Source organism: Oryctolagus cuniculus, chromosome 8 (genome assembly GCF_964237555.1).
Source record: "Oryctolagus cuniculus chromosome 8, mOryCun1.1, whole genome shotgun sequence".
Taxonomy (NCBI): Eukaryota; Metazoa; Chordata; class Mammalia; order Lagomorpha; family Leporidae; genus Oryctolagus; species Oryctolagus cuniculus.
Window position 1 is genome coordinate 79,573,023 of NC_091439.1, and position 18,627 is coordinate 79,591,649.

General features: G+C 41.6%; 1 pseudogene; it reads right to left on the reverse strand.

Annotated features, from left to right (window-relative positions):
• Window positions 1-282: 282 nt before the first annotated feature.
• LOC108178062 (oxysterol-binding protein-related protein 9-like) lies at window positions 283-2,670 on the reverse strand (annotated as a pseudogene).
• Between the last annotated feature and the right edge of the window lie 15,957 nt (window positions 2,671-18,627).

The following is an 18,627-nucleotide window of genomic DNA, read 5'->3' on the forward strand; positions in this document are numbered from 1 at the left end:
ACTAGAGTGCAGAGCTTGAGACTTGGATTTATAAATGCTTTTCAGAGCATGGGGTTTAGAAAAGGAACAGACATCTGGTTTTCAAAACCTGAAGTTTTTCTCAGGACTGAAGTCAAAATTGTAATGGCCACAGAGGAAGAAAGGGAGGCTTTTCCTGCTGTAATTGTTCATCTGCATTAGCAAGTCCAGTATCCCTAAGATAGGAGCCACAGGGACATGCAGAGAGTTGATGAGTTTCTCCCACTGCCCTGGTCATCAGGGGTAAACTTTGCATTTCCCAACCTAATGCTTGGCAGCACCAAGATGTTTCAGTAATGGTTCATAATAAACCCAGCATTCTCCATCTTCATTAAATAACCTTGTCTCGCATTAAATTTCCTTCTCCTTCCTTTCTTGGGCTTCTGCTCCTTGTCTTTCTTCAAGTCTGTGCTTTGCTTCAGTTGCTACATCAGTGCCTCTGATTTTGAAATTGAAAATGTCATCCTTTCAAAGACTGCAAGACTCATACTCATTCTGATCTTCCAACTTCCTCACTTTCTTCTTGATTATAGGCAACATCTTTGTATCTATGTGTATTTTCCCCAATTGTGTATTTTGCATATATGACACTATTCTACTGCCTTTCAATGGGGCAAAAGACTTTCTGTCATTTGGAGAAAACAATCTCAGCAGTGATTCTGTGTTTCTGGCCGCCATAGAAAGGTTTAGTGTGGAAGATGATATTTGCACTACTGCGTATTTTGGAACAATTAATATTGCATTCTCCTCCTAATTTCACTCAGAGCAATATGAGGATAGACCTTCCATAACCATTGGGAAATGTGAGAATGTAATGTTTATCGTAGTCTGGACATGAGACACAGCCCTGTCCTATGTTGTGCACACCAGTTGACATACCAAGGGATTTTAATTTGGTCCAGATATGAGCACTGAACTATTGCTTCTTGTACAAACACTCAGCATAAAAGGCTGAAATGGGTAGATAGATGATGGGAAATCTATTCAGTCATGAATGTTAAACAGGGAACTGGTACTTACCAACTGTTACAGGAACTGGTCCTTCCAAAACTAGCTCTGTGTTCTCTTCAGTGTCAGATATTGAAAGGTCTTGCCAAAACTGGATATGGCTTTTGGGCAACTGATCCTTTCTTTCCTGCATGAAAGGCTGAGAGGTACTGTTTCACATTCAATCCCTGGGATCCTTCTCACAAACAGGTTCAGATGTGCAAAATACGTCTGCATACATTTCTGAAAGAGATCTTTCAAGAATGAATGTTGTGGGAAGTAATTTACACAGCAGACTCATAGAATGACAGTCACTATAAATAGTACTCTGACTTCAGAATCAGCCCTTAAAGGTATTCTAGTTTCGCTGAAAAGCCCATGAGAGCATTTCAGGCATGGAAAGCCAAGGTACTATGGCAAAAAAAAAAGTCCTGCATGAAAGATCTCCATGAGTGAGACCCCAGTGGAAAGAAGGGGCCATCAAAGAAGGATGTACTTTTCTCCAAAGGGTGGAGAGAACTTCCATTTCCACTTTGCCTATGGCCTTGCCTAAATACTGACAGAGACTGTGGACTCAAAAGGCATCCATAGCCTTGGCAGCTCATGTCAAGAGCCCCAGGTGATCACTGATGTCATACATAAGAGTGTTAATTGTTAAATTAACAACAGGAATCATTGTGCTCTTACTCCCCATGCAGGACTTCTGTCCTAAATGAGTTGTGCTATGAGATTTAACTGTAACACTTGTTCTCAGTTTTTTTATATTTTCTGTGTGTGTATGTGTAAATAATTGAAATCTTTACATAGTATAGAGTTGGTCTTTTGTGTATGAAGTTAATTGAAAAACGAATCTTAATGGAGAATGGGACTGGAACTGGAAGAGGGAGGAGGAGGTGGGATGGGAGTGGGGGTGGGAGGGTGGGTATGGTGGGAAGAATCACTATATTCCTAAAGATGTATTTATGAAATTTATACTCATTAAATAAAAGGTTTCTAAAAAAAAGATGAATGTTGGAAGGACTACCTTAGTTAGATCCATTCCAAGCCTAACATGTCACAAGAGGTGCTAGATAACACTCTTGTGCTCCTCCATGGGCCTTGCCTCTCCATCATAATCTCTATCATCATGCAAATCAAAAAAGGGCGGCATCACTTGTTCCATTGGACTTGGATGAATTAAGTGATTCTGTGGTATCTGGCTGCTTCAGACCTGAGCTGCTGTGTGTAAGAAAGAGGCAGATCCAGACATATCTATTAAGCATTTTGGGGATGAGCCACTTTGGTGGAATACATCAGCATCATAGAATTCATCTTCACTGCTAGAGTAAGAGAACTCTGGGACTGTATTTGGAGACAAGTTGACATGGCTTGGAGAAGTTGGACTGCTACTGGGTGGTGAATGCCCACAGCCTATACTGTTTAGTTATCTGATGATGTCCCAAAGTAGCTAATACAGACCCAACTTGTAGGGAAGATGGACACTGCTCTGACTCACACAACTGAACAGGTTCTGGAAGTAAGACAGTCTGGGGTCATGGGTTCTAAGGGACTAGACTGAAATATTGCATCTGCAAGATTAATGGTACTTCTAGCAATCTGCAGCAACACAATGCAGTGTTTAATTGATTCTACCATGTTATTTGTTGTCTCTTTGAGAGTTTCAATTTTTTTCTCTGTTCCTCATCTTAGAAGTTTTGAAGCTTGGCATCAAGAAGCATCAGCCCCTGTAAGTTTTTTTATCAAAGTCTTGGACATTAGGAACAAACCCTGAATCCAAATTCCCAGAGGGCAGCAAGAAGGAAGCCCAGAGAGGATGACATTTGTGCCTATTGCCTGAACCTGAGCAGGCAGCAGGGAACCTGGGGGACTCACAGGTGGGGCCTGGACCCTCACCAAGACCTCTGGGGTCTACTCGCTCCACAACAGGCCAGCAAGAAAGCCATTTGCCAAGGCCCCACCCTCAGTGTCTCCTGGGGAGAGAGCAAGGGGTTGCTCTCAAGCACCCCTTTTCCTGCTCCTGCTGAAGTGAGGGTGATTCAGTCAGAGCAAGAAAAAGAAATTACACCTCTTGCCTGAGAAGGAGATCTGGACTTTGAAACCCAGAGAGGAAGGTGCAATAGCTGGGAATCTTTTCATGATGGATAGCACCCCTGTTGGTATGTTTCAAGGCTTTTGCTAGGGGCCAGCACTGTGGTGCAGTGGGTTAAAGCCCTGCCCTGCAGCACTGGCATTCCTTATGAGCTCCAGTTCTAGTCTCAGCTGCTCTACTTCTGATCCAGCTCCCAGCTAATGCACCTGAGAAAGCAGCAAAGGATGGCCCAAATCCTTGGGCCCCTGCATTCACATGGGAGATCCAGAAGACGCTCTTGACTCCTAGCTTCTGATTGGCTCAGCAATGGCTGTTGCAGCCATTTGGGGAGTGAACGAGCAGATGGAAGACCTCTCTCTCCCTCTGTGTGTGTGTGTTTCTACCTCTCTCTGTAACAGTTTCAAATAAATAAGGTCTTAAAAAAAAGTCTTTTGCTACCATCACATCACACAATTTAGAAAATAATGGAAGTATTGTCAATGATAGGAGTCCAGCTACAAGAAATAAGAAGGGGCTGGTACTGTGGTGCAGTGGGTTAAAGCCCCAGCCTGCAGCACCGGCATCCCATATGGGTGCTGGTTCAAGTCCCAGCTGTTCCACTTCTGATCCAGATCCCTGCTGATGTGCCTGGGAAAGCAGTGGAAGATGGCCCAAGTCCTTGGCCCCACATGGGAGACCAGGAAGAAGCTCCTGGCTCCTGGCTTCAGATAGGCCCAGTTCCATCTGTTGCAGCCATTTGGGGAGTGAACCAGCAGATGGAAGACCTCTCTCTGTGTCTCCCCCTCTCTCTGTAACTCTGCTTCTAAAATAAATAAATAAATAAATCTTTTTTTTAAAAAAAAGGAGAGGAAATTTCAAATGTGGGGAAATCCTTTCAGCTTATTTGTTCTTTCCTTTATGTCTTCCATGGTAAATGCAGTCTAGCTTCTTGCTTCTACCTGCACCTGAATCATTTTAACAATTCCCGCAGGCCAGGCTTAAAATCTGCCTCAAGGCTATCCAGCGCTCACCCTGGTACTTTGGTAAAAATCACTTGTACATGCTCATGACCGAGGCTGCCTGCCAAAGGGGACTGCAGTGCCAGGCTGCTCAGAGATGGGGTGTGCATTCCTGAAGGATGCCCAGTCCTCCTCTCTGCCCCACACCCAGTACCCTGAAATGTGATCGCAATTGTGAAGATCTTGTAAAGTCCTCTGCAGCTCTATAGGTTTTGCATCCCCTAAATATGCTCATTTTCAGGAGCAGAAATTGAGACATGGAGAGGTTAAGTAATTTTCCCAAGGTCACTCAGCTACTAAACGACAGAACAGGGAATTTCAGCCAAGCTGCCTGATCCCAGAGCCTGTTTCTTTCTATAACCTATAACATAGAGGTATGTATGTGGCAATCTTGTGTTTAAAGCAGGAAAGACACAGATAGGGAAGTGGGTGCAGAATTGGTCCAATGAGTAGAAGTTAGAGGGAGCGTTCAGCCGAATGTAACATAGAGGTCTCAGCATTGGATGGATTGCTGTTTGTTTCAGCTGTAAAAACTCAACTCAAAATGCCTTAATCAAGAAAAGAAAAACCTTCCACACAACTGGGAATTCGGAGTGTGCATAGACATGGCTAGATCCAGGCATTAGAATGATGTCAGGAGCAATATGACTGCCTTTCTCTCTCTCCCTCTCCATTTTGGACTTCCCTGTCCACATTGTTCCCAAGCAGAGTCTACCTTGTTGCAGAGAAATGTCATCAGTATTTCTGGGCTTACATCATCCTCACAGCTCCCATCCCATGAAGACCCACAGAAATTAGCATTTAATTCTGCCTGTGGGTAAGATATGGAGAAATCTGATAGGACTATACAGAGGATGTGACATTTACTTACATCTTAATGATGTATAGGATGGGATGGTGGTGGGCATTGTGACACAGTGGGTTTAGCCACCATTTGGGACACCTGCATCCCATGTCAAAGTGCTTGAGTTTAATTCCTGGCTCCACTTCCGATTCCAGCTACCCACTAATGAGTATTCTGGGAAATTGCAGGTGACAGCTCAAGTACCTGGGTCCCTGCCATCCATATGAGAGACCAGGGCAGAGTTCCTGGATCCTGGCTACAGCTTGTCCAGCCCCTAGCTGTTGTGAGCATTTGAAGATTGAACCAGCAAACAGAAGATATCTCTCTCTCTCCCCCTCTTTCTCTTTCTCTCCTCCCCACTTCCAAATACTTAAAAATTCTAAAAAATAAAAAAAAAACTTTAAAGGGAAAGGGCCTTGTAGGAAAAAACAAAGGCTGGGATGATATGGGATTGGATGGGCATTCCTATCTTTGAGGGACTGTTCTGTACAGCTTGAACACACCTGTGCATGCACAGTCATAGAGGGGGCACTGAAACCACTTTGCCATATGACCAGAAGAGCTGACATACTGAAAAAAAATCCATTTTCCAAACATTCAATTCATAATTTACCAAATTTACTGATTCATAAAGCAAGACTTTTGATTATTTATATAAAGTTTACAGCAGTCTTTACTAGTCAGTGGCCTTAATTGATCAGTTTTTATTTGATTTTGCTTTGGGGGAAGTATTTTATGGCATATTCAGGTTATTAACACCTAAGAATGCATAGAGGGTTTAGTCTTCTTAGGATTATATTTTAATATTCATAGTAGAATATTTTGGTCAGTGACTAACTGCTAGTGTTTCATGTGGGAAATTGTCACCTTCTATTGATTTCTTTCAATGTTTTCTCACTCTCATGATCATTCACTGCACTTTGTTGAAACTCACTAAAGACCACTCTGGAAAAAGTTTTTACCTCTCTGCCCAGACCTCACAGTTCTGATGTTTTGGACTTGTGCCACCCACAGTGATAGCCAATGGCCAGATGTGGCTTTCTACATTTAAATTCATTAAAAACAAATCCAATCCAATCACCATTTCAGTTGCTCCATCACATTAGCCATGTGGCGAGAGATCAGCAGCCATGTAGGGATGGTTAGCAGCTCTCCCAATGTCCATCTTCACAGAGGGTTTCACTGCACAGCATTGTTTTAACCCAGCAGGGACTCCTGAGCTGTTTCCCCTAGGATTCTGTCTCTGAGTCCTTCTTGTTTATGCTCTACAGTAACTGAGGAACCACACTTCTCTTTTTCCTCTGGTCTTGACTAGCCAGGGCCCTACTTCAGCAGGAAGGGAATTTAGAAAGCAAGCACGTAGTTGATCATCATTTCCATTTTGTTCATTTTGTAGTCTGACAATAGGATGAGTGGTTCTAATAGAACACAAAGTTCATGGAAAGTGGAATTAAAAGATAAGTTTATTTTGGTGCAAAACATTTTTTAAATCCACACAGGTTTGTGTTTTTTTCATAATGCGTTTTCCAGGAACTTTTCGAAGACCCTTCATATTTTAAGGGCCCCTTTACAAAACTGTCTAGGCCTAATGACATGCTCAAGTAAATACAAATAGATGTTGACCTATTCTGTAATGTTTTACTTCCTCAAACCCACTGCCCTTCAGAGAGAATGGGAGGAAGGAAGGAAAATAGGGAGAGAGAGAGAGATGCTTTTGTCAGCAAACTCCTTACAAAAAAAATATTAATTCCACTAAAAGCATCAAAAGGACTTTTTTTCCCTTAGAATAAAAAAAATATAGCTGCATAGCAAAATGGAAGGCATGAATGAACATTTTAAGTCCTACCTGTCACAAGCCATTAGTTGAATTGCCTAAAGAAATCCCTTGACAAGTGTAAGTGCTGTTTTTATGTTAGAGAGCTTCATAATGCTGCCCACAAGAAGAAATTTCTCCACCAAAGCTTCTTCTGTTTAATAAAGTGATTTGTTCCAGTAACAGTGATAATAAAATTGCTGAATTGAAACAGGATTGTTCAGTGAAGACCTGAATCCAATTTGCTGGACTAGTGTGATTACACTTTTATCTCTGTGTTTACTCATTTGTAGAATTGCTACCAGTCTTTGATACGCAATTAATGGGATTAATGGGTTTCAGGACCAGAAGGCAGTAACAGGGAGCAGAACCTGTTTTATACAGCTGCTGTATGCTGACCTACTTGGGCCTGTGCACCTTGCTGGCTTATGCTGCAGAATGAGAGACTGATTGCCTTTCTTTGTCTTTTAAAATGAGATTTCTTTTTCTCCGTTGAAAAATAGTTTGAATAATTAGATCTATGTTAATGTAAGCCCGTCCCCTCGGTGAGTTATTCAGACAGTTGCTGCTGGAGCTCATAGCCCAGGAAAATCAGGTTAAGACTGGAATAGCAGCAACAATTCTCTAAAATTTAACTTTTTGTGTAACCTGTCTTCCCCATTCAATCCCATATAAGTATTCTTTTGTTATCAACATTACTAGCTTTAATAACATAATGAAAAACATTGACAAACGATTTCATTATTTACCTGGAAATTTCTGGAAAGGTTAAGTATACCCATACTTGAGTTTTTTTGGTAACAGTTTACCTGTGCTAATAGTTTTTCCTAATCAACATTACCTTTGGGACAATGCCATCTTTTTTTTAAGATTTATTCATTTATTTGAATGTTGGAGTTACACAGAGAGAGAAGAGGCAGAGAGACAGACAGAGGTCTTCCATCCACTGGTTCACTCCCCAACTGGCCACAATGGCTGGAGCTGCCCCAATCCGAAGCCAGGAGCCAGGAGCTTCTTCTGGGTCTCCCATGGGTGCAGGGGCCCAAGAGTTTAAGCCATCTTCCACTGCTTTCCCAGGCCATAGCAGAAAACTGGATCAGAAGTGGAGCAGCCGGGACCCAATCCAATGCCCATATGGGATGCCAGCACTGCAGGCGGCAGCTTTACTCACTACGCCACAGTGCTGGCCCCATGGACAGTCCCATCTTAAACCTTCAAAAGAGATAAGTATAGTCACATCACATGGTACACAAAGTACAGGTCATTAAATGCAGAGTGCATTTTCATGTGGGAGATATTTTGTTTGTTGAGTTGTTGGTTGTTCATTATTTGTAATAGATCAAGAAACATAAAAATATAACTAGTAGTGACATAAGCCAATTTCCAGAGTATTTTTTTTTAAACTTTTATTTAATGCATATAATTTTCCAAAGTACGACTTATGGATTACAATGGCTTCCCCCCCATAACGTCCCTCCCACCCACAACCCTCCCCTTTCCCACTCCCTCTCCCCTTCCATTCACATCATGATTCATTTTCGATTATCTTAATATACAGAAGATCAGCTTAGTATACATTAAGTATGGATTTCAACAGTTTGCTCCCACACAGAAACATAAAGTGAAAAAATAATAGATGATTTTTTTAAATGATGATGAAATCAGAGCAGACCTATTGTCATGTTTAATCCCAGTGAGAGTCAAGTTGGGAATTGATAATTTCTTTTTTTTTTTTTTTTTTTTTTTTACAGAGGATCAGTTTAGTATGCATTAAGTAAGGATTTCAACAGTTTGCACCCCCATAGAAACACAAAGTGAAATATATTGTTTGAGTACTCGTTATAGCATTAAATCTCAATGTACAGCACATTAAGGATAGAGATCCTACATGAGGAGTAAGTGCACAGTGACTCCTGTTGTTGACTTTACCAATTGACACTCCTGTCTATGGCATCAGTAATCTCCCTATGCTCCAGTCATGAGTTTCCAAGGCTATGGAAGCCCTCTGAGTTCTCCGACTCTTATCTTGTTTAGACAAGGTCATAGTCAAAGTGGAGGTTCTCTCCTCCCTTCAGAGAAAGGTACCTCCTTCTTTGATGACCTGTTCTTTCCACTGGGATCTCACTCGCAGAGATCTTTTGCCAGAGTGTCTTGGCTTTCCATGCCTGAAATACTCTCATGAGCTTTTCAGCCAGCTCCGAATGCCTTTAGGGCTGATTCTGAGGCCAGAGTGCTATTTAGGACATCTGCCATTCTATGAGTCTGCTGAGTATCTCACTTCCCATGTTGGATCACCCTCCCCTTTATTTACTCCATCGGTTAGCGTTAGCAGGTACTAGACTTGTTTATGTGTTCCCTTTGACTCCCAGTCCTTTCACCATGACCAACTGTGAACTGAAACTGATCACCTGGAACAGTGAGATGGCATTGGTACATGCCACCTCGATGGGATTGAATTGGAATCCCCTGGTATGCTTCCAACTCCACCACTTGGGGCAAGTCAGCCTGAGCATGTCCCAAATTATATTTTAAGAACTGATCTTGACCATAATGAGCAAACGTTGGTGTCTTTGCCTGGGTTCCTAGAGAACAAACATAAGGCAAATCTTACACTTTGTTGCAAGAATCCTGGGAAAGCAAGAATGAGGTAGGAAATGAATCTGGTCAGGGCAAGGAGAAAAGCAGGCACAGGGAGGTATGTTTCCAAAATGAGACAGTAGCTCTGGTAGCATAGTCATGCTGGATATTTCCAGTGAGCCTACAGGAAGCTACAGGAAGTGTCTTAATAGAGCCTCTCAAAGGAAAGAAGGGCAAGAAAATATCCACTGGCTCATTTCTTGCATTGGGGTCTTATCTCCTCTATGCTTGCCTGCAGTATTTTCTGTCTCTCAAGGCAGCCACTGTGGAAACCAGTACCTCAATGCATCTGAGTCAGAACATGGTGTCTTCATTGCTGCATTTCTCAATGAAGTCCAAGCTGCAGCCCAGCCCTCATCCACTGGGTGAGTCTCAAACAACCACAGGCCTCAGGAAATGAGACTGGTAACCAGAGCTTTGTAATCACAGAAGCACTGTGAGGTGTCCCTGGAGTCCATCTGACTGAGAAGCAGAGAAAATGGCCAAGGGCTTCCCTCCCCCCATAACAATGGCTCCCCCCCCATAACTTCCCTCCCACCCACAACCCTCCCCTTTCCCTCTCCCTCCCCCCTTCCATTCACATCAAGATTCATTTTCAATTCTCTTTATATACAGAAGATCAGTTTACCATATATTAAGTAAAGTTTTCAACAGTTTGCACCCACATAGAAACACAAAATGAAAAATACTGTTTGAGTACTAGTTATAGCATTAAATCACAATGTACAGCACATTAAGGACAGAGATCCTACGTGAGTAGTAAGTGCACAGTAACTCCTGTTGTTGACTTAACAAATTGACACTCTTGTTTATGGCATCAGTAATCACCCTAGGCTCTTGTCATGAGTTGCCACGGCTATGGAGGCCTTTTGAGTTCACCGACTCTGATCATATGTAGACAAGGTCATAGTCAAAGTGGAAGTTCTCTCCTCCCTTCAGAGAAAGATACCTCCTTTGATGACCTGCTCTTTTCACTGGGATCTCACTCTCGGAGATCTTTCATGTAGGGTTTTTTTTTTTTTTTTTTGGTGTTTTTTTTTTTTTTTTTTTTTTTTTTGCCGGAGCCAAACAGCATCTCTTAACAACCTTCTGCTTTGAGTGAGGCTGGAGTTTGCCTATCACTTCAAATATGTGATCCATGTGCTAAAGACACCCTCTGAAGATCAAAGCAGAGATGACTGAGTTACTCACTCGTAACTTCAGGGCCTTGGATATGCTAGAAACTATTGCTAGAAATTATTAAAGGATGAATGAGTGAATGGTCAGCCAGTTAGCCCAGGGTATTAACTTCACCCACCACACTGTTATCCCAACTCTACCTGGGCTCACTGAATATAGTTAAGAAGGTAACTTTGACTTAAAAAGAATATTTCAGAATCTAACAGTGGCATTTCCATTCTCATAGTTTAATGTTGAGGGAGTCAAATAGTGTCCATTCAGTTCAACTTTTCTTCCTAGTCCCTTAGTAAGTTTCTTTTTGTCTCATCTTGAATAGGAATTTTTATCAGAATATTAGTAGGAAATTTTTTTATTTATTTTATGTCTTTTTGTAGAGTTGCTGCAGTGCCATGTATTTGACTTCTATCAACCACTGAACCAATTCAAGACTTTATTTTCTGGATTTCTCTCCATGGTTTCTTCAGTTGGGGAAGTCCTTTTCAACAGCTCTGCATACAAAATGTAGCCTAATGTACCAATACCATCTCACTAGTCCCAGTGATCAATTTCTGTTCACAGTTGATCACAATGGTAGGACTAAGAGTCAAAGGGATCACATAAACAAGAATAGTGTCTGCTAATACTAACTGATAGAATAAAAAGGGAGAGAATGATCCAACATGGTAAGCAGGATACAACAGACCCATAGAATGGCAGATGTCCTAAACAGCACTCTGGCCTCAGAATCACCCTTAAGGCATTCGGATCCTGCTGAAAAGCGCATGAGAGTATTTCAGGCATGGAAAGCCAAGACACTGTGAAAAAAAAAATGACCTAAATGAAAGATCTCTGTGAGAGTGAGATCCCAGTGGAAAGAACAGGTCATCAAAGAAGGAGGTACCTTTCTCTGAAGGGAGGAGAGAACTTCCACTTTGACTATGACTTTGTCTACATATGATCAGAGTCGGTGAACTCAAAAGGCCTCCATAGCCTTGACAACTCATGACAAGAGCCTAGGGTGATTACTGATGCCATAAACAAGAGTGTCAATTTGTTAAGTCAACAACAGGAGTCACTGTGCACTTACTCCGCATGTAGGATCTCTGTCCTTAATGTGCTGTACATTGTGATTTAATGCTATAACTAGTATAACTAGTATTCAAACAGTATTTTTCACTTCATGTTTCTGTGTGGGTGCAAACTGTTGAAAGCTTTACTTAATATATGGTAAACTGATCTTCTGTATATAAAGAGAATTGAAAATGAATCTTGATGTGAAGGGAAGGAGAGAGGGAGCAGGAGAGGGGAGGATTGCAGGTGGGAGGGGAGTTATGGGGGGGGAAAAGCCATTGTGATCCATAAGCTGTACTTTGGAAATTTATATTCATTAAATAAAAGTTTAAAAAAATGTAGCCTAGATTTTTTTTAAGGGAAAGGGTTTATTGGGGAAAACCCAGCAGACTGGAGGGAAGGGGCAAAGAAGGAAAAAGAGTAAGAGAGAGAGAGAGGAGAAAAGAGGAAAAGAGAGGAGAGGAGAGGAGAGGAGAGGAGAGGAGAGGAGAGGAGAGGAGAGGAGAGGAGAGAGTAGAGGAGAGGGGAGGAGAGGAAGCAAGCCAAGAGAAGAGAAGACAGAGGACCAAAGAGAGGGGAGCAAGAGAGAGCAAGAGAGAGGAGAAAAGAGAGAGCCACGTGTTCAAGATCAGGTCCTTTTTAAACTTTACTGGGGGGTGGGCAGGGAAGCAGGAGCAGCGAATCCCATTAGGATGAGGGTGGAACTTGACAACAGCAGTTGGGCCATGTGGCCACCTGGCTTCCAGCAATGGCGGCGGGGGCTAGAGCCTAGGATGGTGTCAGGGTGTAGATCGCGCCATAGATAAAACTGTGCCATTTTCCTAACAGTCCCCCTTTTGTTTTTTATAAAGCAGGAGTTCTATAAGATTACATTAGTCCCAAAAGTCCAGGAGGGGTAGAGGGACGATGATCTGTCTTTAGAGCTACTTCCTGCTGACATGGGGCAACGAGGTACTCTTTGCTGGCATGGGGCGATGTCTCAAGCTGCTGTCTCGTGGGTCAAGAGCCAAGTATATCCCTGTAGCAGCATTTGGTTGACTGCCTGGTTGCTGAAGGCTTTGGTTCATTCCATTATCAAATCCTGTAAACACTTAAGCAGACACAGTAGTATAAAAGACAGCGTGAGAATAGCAACCAATGATCCTAAGAGTAGCATTAACTAGGTAGTGAGAGGATTTCATAGAGGAGAGGAAATGAGGAGGGTGTCTGAATCCTTGTGAGGACAGTTTGATGGATGTGGTTTAAAGCTGATCTCAACCAAGACCTGGAGAAAGGCCACTTAACTTTTGCAAGTAGAGGGGTTTGTCTGTAGAGAAATTCTGAACAATCATACAACATTAGGTAGGGGAGAGGACACACATGTTGGGAGTAGAGCCTATGATTACAAAGGAATGAGAACCAAGTTGGTAGCCTAGATATTGATCATGGTTTTCTACCCAGAGTGATAGTGTATAGAAACTATATGGACATTTTTGTATGCCAGTAGTTCTAATTTTGAATGTTAGCATAAGACCATAAAAAATTACAAACTAAAAACCATGCAACTCAATCTTAATAATCAAGACTGAAAATGATGTTGGTCCCATGGCAAATAACAATTTTTGTAATAATATTAAAACTCTCTTACTGTAAGTTATAAATATGTAATAAAATGAAAAAATAGTAAAACTAAAGTTTAATGCATGGTAATTTAACATTAGAAGCAATTTAACATTAGAAACATTGGTGTGTTTTATTTTTTTAAAAAGTCATTAAGAATAGCATGATAGTACTTGTATTCTCTTAATACATGAGCATTATTTCTAGCTGCAAGAAATTAGCATATTCCTTTCTAAACATAGAGCAACTCCAGACTTTCCAAAGGATAACTTTCTACATTTTATGATACCAGCATCATGAACACCTTCATAAGGTCTTGCAACATGAAATGTTTTTGCTAATGTCACTTCTTCAAAGACTTGTTCACCCTGTGTCGCTCCCCCTCTTCGTGGAGGAACGACACAGGACCCTGCGCTGTTCTTTTGTCTGCTCGGCCCTCCCCGGGTTTGCTGCTGGTTCTTCCCGGCTTGGCTACCGACCCTTCCACCTCCGTGGAAGGGCAGTTCCCCCTGCCACTTTCCCCACTTCCGCGGAGGAGCGGCACACCGCCGGCCGGCTCTCTCGGGGGCTGCTCAGATGTTCCTCAGGTGTTCCTCGTGCATGTTGTCTCTCTCCTCCTTTGTAGTCCTCTTCCACCAATCCCAACTCTGCTACCCACACGCCGAGTACGCTGCTCTCCTCCAATCAGGAGCAAGATCAGCTCCTGCAGCTCAGTCAATCAAATTGGCGAGAGGCAGCTGGGTAGAAGCTGTTTACTCCTCTCCCAGCGCCATATTGTGGGAGAGCAGATGCATAGAATAAGTCTTAATTCCAGTAACTTAGTCTAGTCCGAGTTGCTCCCCACAACCCTGTTTATCACAACCCCTTCCTAATTTGGGTCGATGAGTTTGCCATCACTGGGTTGCTCTGTCTGTGCATTGAGAACTCTTGAACAGGGACAGAGTCAACATTTTCTCAATCAATTCATTCTCTTTTTTTAAGATTTATTTATTTACTTGAAATTCAGAGTTACAGAGAGGCAGAGGGGGAGAGAGAGAGAGAGAGAGAGAGAGAGAGGAGAGTCTTCCATCCAGTGATTCACTTTCCAAATGGCCACAATAGCCAGAACTGGGCTGATCTGAAACCAGGAGCCAGGAGCTTCTTTCAGGTCTCCCACATGAGTGCAGGGGCCTAAAGACTTGGGCCAAATTCTCTCTGCCACAGCAGAGAGCTGGGTCAAAAGTGGAGTAGTTGGGACTCAAACCAGCACCCAAAAGCAATACCAGTACTGCAAGCAGCAGTTTTACCCACTATGCTACAGCGCCAGCCCCAGTCAATTGATTCTTCCATAATTCTATTTAAGTTTGGTTTTACTTTTATTTCCAATGTTATCACTTTGTTGGCCACCTCCCTCTTTTAATTATCCATTTTTATAAAATGTCACACAGGTCTGTCAGTCTCCCAAACCAAGCATCTGCCCCTCAAGGTGCCCCTTTTACCACTGTGTCTGGTACCCAGAATGTGAACTTGCAAAAAGTACTTGATGACTGAAAAGAAAAACACAATGATTTAACCCCACAATGCACTTTGCTGTCTGTGCATGAACTGAATAACAGATGCTCAGTGACCAATCACTGACAGATTTTGAAATAAGTGATATCATTGGTCATTGATCATAATACGTGTCTGTTATTTATGCAGCAATTTGTGGACAGAAGAGTTAGCAGCAAGGTTTCTATTTTATGCAATTACTCACAGTTAAGATAACATAGTAACTGAAATTAAACCACATTGTTGGGGCACTGATATTGTTTAAATAAACCCTGATAATTAATACCTATTATTATCAGAACCTTTAAAAGTGATCACTGCACATATTTCATATCCCGGCTGCTCCACTTCCGATCCAGCTCTCTGCTATGGCCTGGGAAAGTGGGGCCCCTGCACCCATGTGGGAGACCCAGAAGAAGCTCCTGTCTCCTGGCTTTGGATTGGCACAGCTCTGGCCATTGCAGCCAATTGGGGAGTGAACCATCGGATGGAAGACTTCTCTCTCTCTCTCTCTCTCTCTCTCTCTCTCAAATAAATAAATAAATCTTAAAAAAAAGCATGGTTTGGAATCTGATAGAACTAAGTTCAAATGTTATTTAATCTCTCATAAACTCAGTAGTCTCATACATAAGGTCTATCTCAAAGAACTGTTGTAAAGAGTGAGATGTATTTGTAATGGTATTATGCAATGCCTAGTTCATGGTAGGGTTTATTCAATATTATTGACAGTAGTAAAAGTGATGATGGTGGTCATGTCATGGGAGTATGGTGTTGAAAACCTAAAAGAGGAATAAAATACAGAAGTTTGGAAAGGCATAGGGCTGGGGCCGGCGTCGTGGCTCACTAGGCTAATCCTCCGCCTGCGGCACCGGCACACTGGGTTCTAGTCCTGGTCGGGGCGCCGGATTTTGTCCCAGTTGTCCCTCTTCCAGGCCAGCCCTCTGCTATGGCCCGGGAGTGCAGTGAAGGATGGCCCAATTGCTTGGGCCCTGCATCCACATGGGAGACCAGGAGAATCACCTGGCTCCTGGCTTCAGATCAGTGCGATACGCTGGCCACAGCGGCCATTGGAGGGTGAACCAATGGCAAAAGGAAGACCTTTCTCTCTGTCTCTCTCTTTCACTGTCCACTCTGCCTGTCAAGAAAGAAAGAAAGAAAGAAAGAAAGAAAGAAAGAAAGAAAGAAAGAAAGAAAGAAAGAAAGAAAGAGAGAGAAAGAGAGAGAGAGAGAAAGAAAGAAAGAAAAGGCATAGGGCTAGAATACTAAATTGAACTCCTGGAGATTCCCAGAAGGTTATTATAGTACAGTTTTATAATGAACTCACAGAACATTGACTCTGAAAATCTAGAACTTTAAATAGGTTAAAATGCCTGCAGTTCAGGGAAAAATGAGCAAATAAGCTTTGACATGCAGCTATGCCAAGTCATGGTGCCAAAAAGCATTTATGTCTCCATTGTGAGCTTTATCCAACATCCATTTACCAGTTCCTGGTTGGCAAATCCAATTGCTCTAGGATAGGGATTTGAACAACAAAATTGGCAATACTTTCAGCTTGATAAATTAGAGCTGCCATCATGATAACACAGTTGTTAGGAAAGGGTTCAGCTTCCCCATTACAAGAACTTGCTGTGAATTCACCTTTGAATGAATTAGCTTTCATTAATCATCTCAATACCATACATATTTGGGAGATTTCAAAGGACAATATCCTAATAAGAATATGTTTACTTAGAATAAATTGCAAAAAAATAGTATTATTCAAACAGTTGAAACGCCTTTGACCTTTACAATTGTGCTTCCTAGATGGTATTCTCTAGAACATCAATATCCCTTGTAAAAAGGAATATATATATCCCTTAAAAAAAGGGGAGATTTGTTATCAATATTGAGAATCACAATATGCATTAGCATTCTTGAGACTTAAAGAATCTTTGCAGTTATAAAAAGAGAAGTGCAAATGTTTGGCACAACAGTTAGGTTGCCCCTTGGAACACCCCAGTACTTACCTGAGTGAATTTGAGTCCCAGCTCTTTTTCTTATTCCAATTTTCTGCTAATGTACACACTTGGAGGCAGACAGCAGATGATGGCCCAAGTATTTAGGTCCCTTTCACCCACATGGAAGACCCACATTGAGTTCTGGTTCCTGACTTCAGTCTGGCCCAGCGCCACCTGTTGCAGGCATTTGGGGAGTGAACAAGTGGACGGAAGACATCTCACTTTCACTCTCATGCTCTCTCCTCTCTCTCTCTCCATTTCAAATAAAAATTAGATGTTTTTAATTTTTGCACTCTTCAAGTTTGCTCAATCACATATCCCAATATAATGAACCTGAAACATTTTTTTAAAAAAAGCTAATAATACAGTGTTTAATGTAACAATTTGGAAAAGCTACACAGAAAGTATAAATGAACTAAGGTTCACACCATTATGTCATTTACATCTTGATACATTAAGAAGGTTGTAATAGTATTTCTGCACCATATCCTTGAGAAAAAGAACACACATTTTGGAAATAAAGTTTGTGTAGCTTTTAGTAATGATTCACACAGTGATCCTCAAGTTTGCCTAAATTGGTTTGTTTCTGCCATAAATTCTTCCTCTCTGCATTCCAGTTCATTCTCCATACTGGACCATGCTTAAGAACCACTTTTCTCATTGGGTAGAGTTCTTCTCTCAGTCAACGTAACTGCTTCCTTAATTCAATTCATTAATAAGAAAATTCAACTCCTATGATGAATTCCTAGCTATGCATTGAGAGAAATACAAAAGATATGTACAAAAAAAATTGGCCCAAGGGTCTTACAATTAAGCAGGAGAAGCAAAACTAACATGAGCAAATTGATATAAAATAACTCAGGCTAACAATTTCAGAGATTTTCAAAATAGGGAAAAGATCAACAGGTGTAACTGAAGAATCCTTGATGGGTGAGACAGACTTTAGCATATGAATTAGATTTAGAGAAGTGTGAAGAGAGAAAGGAAAGCAAAAGAAAAAGCAAATGGCAGGAGGAAACATTTAGACTTGGGATGCTCTAGGGAAAAAAACAGGTACAAACTGCAGTGGAATAGAATGAGAAATGCCCTAAATAGCACTCTGACCTCAAAATCAGCCCTTAACACAATTGGATCTGGCTGGAAAGCCCATGAGAGCATTTCAGGCATGAAAAACAAGATACTGTAGCAAAAAATGATCTACACAAAGGATCTCTGTGAGTGAGATCCCAGTAGAAAGAAGGGACCATCAAAAACGAATGTACTTTTTTCTGAAGGGAGGAGAGAACTTCCACTTTGCTTATGGCCCTGTCTAAATACTGACAGAGTTTGTAGTTAAATACTGACTCAAAAAGCTCCCATAGCCTCGGCAGCTAATGACAAGAGCCTCGGGTAATCACGGACGTCATAAATAAGAGTGTCAGTTGTTAAATCAACAGGAGTCACTGTGCACTTGCTCCCCATGTAGGACCTCTGTCCTTAATGAGTTGTACTGAGAACTAACAGTAAAACTTGTCTTCAAACAGTACTTTTTACTTTATGTGTCTGTGTGGGTGCAAATTGTTGAAATCTTTACTTAGTATAGAGTTGATCTTCTGTATATAAAGATAATTAAAAATGAATCTTAATGAAGAATGAGATGGAAGAGGGAGTAGGAGGTAGGACAGTTCAGGGTGGGAGGGTGAGTATGGGAAGAACTACTATAATCCAAAAGTTGTACCTATGAAATTTATATTTATTAAATAGAAGCTTTCTTTAAAATATGAGTGGAACATTCATGGAAGATGTAGAAAGAAGTGATAAGCAAAATGTAGTAGACTCTACACAGTAGAAGATTGTGACCACTAGATTAAGGAACTGCACTTGTTCTGATAAATAAGAGAGAGATA